This window comes from Otolemur garnettii, unplaced genomic scaffold, assembly GCF_000181295.1.
Source record: "Otolemur garnettii isolate 467f Iridium unplaced genomic scaffold, OtoGar3 scaffold00345, whole genome shotgun sequence".
Lineage (NCBI taxonomy): Eukaryota > Metazoa > Chordata > Mammalia > Primates > Galagidae > Otolemur > Otolemur garnettii.
In genome coordinates this window covers 249,549-257,921 of record NW_003852740.1, presented here as the reverse complement: position 1 = coordinate 257,921, position 8,373 = coordinate 249,549, and positions in this window count along the sequence as shown.

Here is an 8,373-nt window from a genome sequence, read left to right as displayed (position 1 = left end):
AAATAAGTTTTAAAGAACAAATTTTGGGGAAAAATATTAAAATGATGTGTATTATGTTGTGAGTAAATTTCATAAAAGCCTTGTAGTAGATGTTTATAAATACCTTAGGGAGTTGACAAAATTTCAAAACTGATAAAAATGCAGTTAGCAAGGGGAAAGAGACTTGGACAATTGTAGTTATATATGAGGTTTTACATATAAAAATGTTCATGTCCAGCTGGTGTGGCTATTCACGCCTATAATCCTAGCACTCTAGGAGACTGGGGCAGGTAGATTGCTTTGAGCTCACAAGTTCAAGATCAACCTGAACAAAATCGAGACACTTCCCCATCTCTACTAAAAATAGAAAAACTGAGGCAAGAAGGTCATTTGAATCCAAGAGTTGGAGGTTGCTGTGAGCTATGAAGCCACTGCACTCTACCCAGGGTGACAGCTTGAGACTCTTGTCTCACAAAAAAAAAAAATAAAAAGTTCATGTCCATCCAGCCTTGACTAACACTTAACGGTTACTGCTGTTGGTAAATAATATACACTTAAAGCTCAGCTACAAGTTGCTTGACTGCATTAAAGGGTTTTTTGTTTTCCTTTTGGGGTGTTTTTTGGGGAGAGGAGAGACAGAGTCTCTCTCTGTCACCTCCAGTAGAGTGCTGTGGTATCTTAGCTCACAGCAACCTCAAACTTGGGTTTAAGTAATTCTCTTCTCAACCTCCCAAGTAGCTGAAACTACAGGTGCCCCCAACAACACCTGGCTATTTTTTTTATAGACAGGGTCTCACTCTTCCTCAAGCTGGTCTCAAACTTGTGAGCTCAAGCAATCCACCCACCTCAGCCTCCCAGAGTGCTAGGATTACAGGTGTGAGCCACCACACCCTGCCCTACCTTAACATTTTTGACAGCCATACTTGAATCATAGCGTACCTAACAATCAAGAATGTCACATGCAGGGCCGGGTATCATGGCTCGTGCCTGAAATCCCAACACTTGGGAGAATTGACTGAGCTCATCCAGAGCAAGACCTCATCTCTAAAAAAAGCTGGGCATTGTGGTGGGCACCTATAATCCCAGCTACTTGAGAGGATGAGGCAAGAGAATGGCTTGAGCCCAGGAGTGTGGGATTGCTGTGAACTATGACACCATAGCACTCTACCAGGGGTGACAAAGTGAGACTCTGCCTCACATAAAAATAAAAGAATCATTCTTTTTAAAAAAATATATATGCTCCTCATACTGAAAAAGTATTTATTTCTCTGAAATTCAAGTGTAATTGGGAGTTCTAGAGTCCACAGAATACAGTACTCTTACCTTTAGGGAAAGATATAGAGATAAGGCCCCAGGTGCTAACAACAGACAAAAAGGGGCAAGGTCAGGTGCCAGAAGAGAAGGCAAGACAAGGGCACTACAGAGAAATCCAGACAGTTGGAGGTGCTGAGACGTGGCTGAATTTGGGATACACTTAGAAGGTAGATCTGATGGGATTTGCTGATGTAAGCACAAGTTTGGCTTGAGCAGCTGGAAGTAAGGAGGTTGCTCACAGGAAAGATGGTGTTGGAGGACCAGGCAGGGTCTGCATGGGCAAGGATCAGAATATGCAGCATGTGGTATATGTGGGTATGTGTGGAGTATATGGCATGTAGTGTCAGTAGTGTGAGTAGGCGTAGGTTTCTATGTGTGTGTAATGTATGTGGTACTTGGGTGTCTGACGTGTAATGTGTATATGTGTGTGGTGCATGAGTGTGTGGGCTATGTCTGTGTTTGGTGCATGTGTGTGGTAGGTGAGTGTGGTGTGTGTTTGATGTGTGATGTACACGTGTGCGATGTGTGAGTGTGTGGTATGTTTGTGTGGTGTGTGTGTGACGCAGGAGTGTGTATGGTGTGTCTGATGTGTGGTGTGTGAGGGTGAATGGTATATATATGTGGCGTGTAGTATGTGAGTGTGTATGGTGCATGAGTGTGAGTGGTATGTGTCCAGTGTGTGTGGTGTATGTGAGTGGTATGTGTCTGAGTGTGTGTGGTGGGTGTGAGCAGGCTGGTTACTCCTATGGCCTTTGGCCTGGTGAGCAGCCTTACGATGTGTGGTAGATGGCCAGAATCCTGACACGACTTTCTGGGAACTTTGGGGCTATGGACAAGATTGAGATGGTGAACTTAATTGTCAGACAATAGCTCTGATGGCCTTCCCAAAAAAGTTCCAAAATTGCTTTTGAAGGGTAGAGTGGCATCAGTGCACAGCTTCCCAAGGGGAATTCCTCACCATAGTGATATACCAGAGCCTCACCCAGGCATTCCACCAACTCCTAAATCAAAATTTCGCTTTTCTAATCAATAGATTAACATTGTCACTAAAAAGATGGATTAACATCATATACCCCCACATAGCTCTAGGGAGCACACAGCATCACTTCTGTGGCATTCTTACCAAAATAAATACCCTCTGTCTAATAATGAACAAACAGCCAACAAAGCCAAATTGTGGACTATTCAATAAGACAACTGAGCTGAACTCTTAACAAGTGTCAAAAGAGACAAGGAAAGTCCAGGGAAAGAGCAGAGACGAAAGGAGATGAAGAAACATAGCAGTCACTGGGGGATCCTGCACTGGACAGCAGTGATAAAGCTGGTGAAATTTGAGTAAGGCCTGTAGTTTGGTTAATTGTGTTGTATTGATGTTAATTTCCTGGTTTTGAAAACTGTATTATGGTTACATAAAATGTTAATCTTAGGGGAAGCTGAGTGAAGAGCGTATTCTTTATTGTTTTTGTAACTTCTCTGTAACTCTGACATATTTTCAAAATAAATAGTAAACTTATGTATGTATGTGTGTATATATATGTATATGATGGTCTGACAATTAAGTCCAGAAACTCATCCTAGAAAAAGTGCTACATGCCTAATTGCTGAATATCACTATGGTCGCCTGGAACAGTGGTTCTCAACTTTCCTAATGCAGCAATGTATTTTCATTGTTAAAAAGGGGTTGCGACCCACAGGTTGAGAACTGCTGCCTTAGAAGTATTGCCCTTGGGAAGCCATATACTGACACCAGCACCTAATCTACCCTTCAAAGCAATTTTGGAACTCTTTTTCTGGAATGGCCATTAGAGGTATCATCATATTACCCTTGATGTCCTGAATGTCATCAGAATGTCCTCCTTTTAATATTTCCTTTATCTTTGGGGGGGGGGGAAGTCATCGAGGGCCAGATAAGGGGACAATTCAGTTATTTGTTTACTAGCACAGATAGTACCATGTGATCTATCTATGATGCAAGAACCACAAATTATTAGTGGAAAGTTTGGGTCATTTTCATCTTTTTCATGCAGCCTTTTCAGTACTTCCAAGTAGTAAACTTGGTTAACTGTTTGTCCAGTTAGTAAAAATTCATAATGAACTGTCCTTCTAATATGAAGAAAGAGTAGCAGCATCATTTGACTCTTAATTTAGACTGATGGAACATTTTTGGTCATGGAGAATTGGCTGACTTCCATTGTATACTTGGATGCTTTGTTTCATGGTCTTACTGGTATGCCCCTATCTCATCACCAGTAATAACACGGCCAAAATGTCTTCTTGCCTCTCCAAAAGTACTTCAAAAACTTCAACTCTCCTTTGCTTTTGTTCATTAGTGAGCTCCTTCAGGACCAATTTTGCATGTCTTTCTCATCCCAAGATTTTCCGTTAATATTTTCCTGTTTCTCTATTGATCTTTACTTGACTTTATCTGTTGTGCTTTTCAGTCAGCAGCAGACAATTTGACACACAATTCGATAGATTTTTGCAGTGTTTTCCTCAGTTCTGCTTATAATTGGCCAACCTTACCTCTCTTCATCAGTGATGCTTTCTGTCCCCTCAGAAAAATGTTTATCGGCTCGGCGCCTGTGGCTCAACCGGCTAAGGCGCCAGCCATGTACACCTAAGGTGGCGGGTTCGAATCCCCAGCCCGGACTCGCCAAACAACAATGATGACTGCACCCAAAAAATAGCCGGCCGTTGTGGCGGGCGCCTGTGGTCCCAGCTACTTAGGAGGCGGAGGCAGGAGACTTGCTTGAGCCCAGGAGTTGGAAGTTGCTGTGAGCTGTAATGCCACAGCACTCTACCCAGGGGGACAGCTTGAGGCTGTCTCAAAAAAAAAAAAAGAAAAATTTTTATCCATTTGTACACTGCTGTTCATGGCATCATGCTCATAAACTTGAACATGTCCCTGATTTCACTTCCACTCTTGCCAAATTTAATGAGATATTTAACGTTTGTTCATTGATCTAATTCAAGTTCTGACATTCTCGTGATGGCACACAACAATAATGAACACCACTCAGCAAGAAACTGCCACACAATAGCAGGAGCACAGCTGAGAGACACTGATGTACCAAGGTTATGAAACCTTACCAAATTGTTTGTACAGTGCTCCCAACATAAGTGCACAATTAAGTTCATGAACTTAATTATCAGAATATGCATACAAATGCAGATAAATATAATTTGGCTACCAAGTCACCAATGTATCACAGAGTTTTATCCTCTTGAGATATTTTTCTGATTATCCTGCTCTTTGAACTGTGATCCTTCTACTATAAATTCCCTTATTGACTATTCTCAGTATCACAGAAAGTAAACAATTTTTTTTAAGTTTCCTATTTAACCCTCAGGAAGGATCCTAAGAGACTCTAGTTAATGAGAGCTTATCACAGTAATCTCTCTCTTCCCTGTGAGGCTCCTCATCCCCTGGGGTCACAGGGCTGGACGTCCACCAGAGCTAAGGAAGCAAATAGCAGGAATCTGGATTGCACTTGTGGGGAGCTGGGCATTTTTAATTCTAAATATACATCCCCAACATGGAAACCAGATCCTCTAGTCCCTTCCCATATTAATGCCTAGGAAGATATTTTTCCACTCTTCAACTGTGCTTTTTATTCAATATCTGAGTCTGTGTAATTTGCATTTAAAGACATCAAACTTTCAGGTAAAGCAAAAATGATCCCTGAAGAATTCCTGAAAGTAATGCATCCCTTGATACTAAATTAACAATCACCCTCGATTCTCTGTACAAGAGAGTAATTAGTCCCAGAAGTGGGAACTTATTTAGGTGACATTAGGATTGATCTAGATAACAGTAGGAATGGTTGCACATCCCAATATTGGGGCCAGTGATATTGGTAATAATAACTCATACATGCATATTATTGACAACTCTATGCCTTTATACTAATAAAGGTAATCTTCCTCAAGAAACCTGCAGTCAGACGTCACAGAAGCCTCTCTGACTTCGCTCTCTCAGTTGGGACCTGGGGCAAGTCAATGCAAACAGAAGATAACCTCATCAAGGCCTTTGGCCACCATCATTTGCACAAAAATGCCTTAAGAAGAGCACTGCTGGGCAGCACCTGTGGCTCAGTGGGTAGGGCGCTGGCCAAGGGTGGGGGTTCAAACCCAGCCGCAGCCAAACTGCAACAAAAAATAGTCGACCTTCTAGCGGGTGCCTATAGTCCCAGCTACTTGGGGGGCTGAGGCAAGAGAATCACCTAAGCCCAGGAGCTGGAGGTGGCTGTGAGCTGTGATGCCATGGCACTCCACCAAGGGCAATAAAGTGTGACTCTGTGTCTAAAAAAAAAAAAAAGAAGAAGAAGAAGAGCACTGCCTGTAGTCCTAGCTACTCAGGAGACTAAAATAAGAGGATCACTTGAGCCCAAGCATTGGAGATTGCTGTGAGCCAAGACAGCACAGCACTCTGCTTAGGGTGACTGAGACTGTCTCAAAAAAAATAACAATAATACCTTAAGACAGATTATTCAAGAGCACACAGAGAATAGAAAAGCTTGCTTTATATGAGGAAGATACCATATTCCAGTGGCAAATCTGATATAAAGGCCAGTCTTGAGGGGTGCATGTGCTTATTTAGCAATTACTTATTTGCATAGCAGGTTATGAAAATGGGATTCTACCTTAGTTTAAACTGAGCTGCCAATTTCAGAGATGCCAGATACCTCACTGAGTGTAAGACAGATGTCTGAATGCAGAATTTAGGAACGGAACAGCTGGGAAACTGTTCATTAATTCCTCTCTTATGATCGGCTTCAAATACATAAAAGAACCGGGATGCAGGGGTAGTTAGGGTAATAGGTCTAGTAAAAGTGGCTTTGTTGAGCGCTACCCCCTCAAGTGGCCAGCGGAAGAGCAGTGCCTCATTATCCTCAGGTCTAGTCTAAAGGAGGTTAATTTCTGAACTGGGATTGGGTTTCAGAATTGAGATGATGGTGGCTCTGTTATGTATTAATTTTCTGCTGCTGGTGTAACAAACAATACAAATTCAGTGGCTCAAAATGACACAGCTTACTTATCTGAGATTCCGTGTCAAAAGTCTGCGTGTCAAAAGTCTGGTATATATCTCAGTGGGCTAAAATGAAGGAATGGGCAGGGCTGTATTCCTTCTGAAGGCTCTAGGAGACAGCACATGTCCCTACCTTTCCTGGCATCTTGAGACCATCTACATCACTTGGCGCTGGCTCCTTCCTCTGTCTTTAAAGACATCAATGTTGGACTGAGTCATACTCACATTGCCTCATTCTAAACTACTTTGTCCCCATCTTCCATGTTTGAGGACACTTTAATTACATTGACCACACGCAGATAATTCAGAATATTCTCTCTATTGTAGGATCTGCTGATTAGCAACCTTATTCCATAAGCAAACTTAATTCACCTTTAATATGTTGTGAAACATATTCACAGATTCTGGGGGACAGGATGTAGACATCTTTGGGAAGCCCAGCACAAGCACTTAAGAGTGAGCATAAGCCACCTTTGCCGCTCTATCTTTTTATCCACAGGTAGGGGCTGACTATTCCTGAACACATTTTTATTTGACTATGGGACCATATAAAGTTTTGTTTAACTTCTTTGCGAATGGCAATGGATCATTATACTGCTTCCAAGAGCAGAAAGACAAACATTAGTCTTAGGGAGCTTGCATTTAATGTAGACAAGGCTGAGTGACACTGTGGAAGTCATTAGTGAATAATGCATGACGAAGGCACATAATTCAGTCTTAAATTGTGTGACAGAGATTGTAGGCTACAAATACGAGTTCAAAAAAGAGAGTAGATGCATCAGGCCTCAGAAAAGGTGATCTTATAAATTTTAATGAAATGCTTTTTTTAATGAAATGCTTTTGTAAATAAAAAACAACATTGCAGGCAAGGCAGAAAGCACTTAAGGAGACAATGCTCAACTACCCCACTAGCAGGTGGCCTGCCAGCTCCCCTTCACCCCAACCAGCATCAACATTTTGGCAAATTTTGGCAATTATTTGACCAAAATTTTCTTGCACATTGACACAGCCACACGCTTATTTTTTTATCATACTGTATTATCACACTATATCTTCTTTTGTCATATTTTTTGTTTTTTCACCTAAGATATCAGACTTCTCTCCATGTCAATAAATTTAGTTTTACATCTTCATTTGTAATGACTGAGAAATATCCTGTTATTTCAATTTACAATGATTTATTTAACAAATTCTTTAATGAATGAATCACATTTAGATTTTTTTAATGTTTTTCTTATAAATATAATGCTCTCATGAACCTCCTTCACACATAACATCTTTACAACACTTAAATGATTGTGTCCCCAGGATAAATTACTAGAAGTGTAACTAGAAGTGTAATTGCTTGATAAAAGAGAGTGTGGTTTTTAGTTTCTTTTTCTTTTTGGAAACAGTCTCACTCCATCAACCTGGGTAGAGTGCCAGTGGCTTCATAGCTCACAGCAACCTCAAATTCCTGGGCTCTCATGATCCTCCTGCCTCAGCCTCAGTCTCAGCCTCCAGAGTAGCTGGGACTGCAGACACCTGCCACAACGCCCAGCTAGTTTTTCCAGTTTTAGTGGAGATGCCTCTTTCTTGCTGATCTCAAGCTCCTCAGCTCAACGGATCCATCACTCTTGCTGATCTCAAGCTCCTCAGCTCAAGAGATCCATAGGTCTCTGCCTCCCAGAATGCTGAAATTACAGGGATGCCTAGAATTTGATTGTGTTTTTTAAGGACTTTACTTATATTACCAAATTGCCCTCCAGAGAAGTTATGTCAACTTATTTGTTTTAACTTTGCAAATTTGATAGTCTTAAAATAGTATGTTATGTTTATTTGCATTTCTCTGTTTATTGCCAGTTTTATTTCTTCTTTTATAAATTAGAAGTTCATTTCTTTAATTAACCTGTGAAGTACATGTTAAGAGTATTACTATTACCCTTTGGTTGTAAATCTCATATTTCTCCCTGTTAATGTTTTGACTTTTCTTTTGTTTATTCTGGTTTTTGTACACAAATTTCAATTTTTCATATGTTAATTTTTTTCCTTTTTCTTTCTTTTATGTTTGG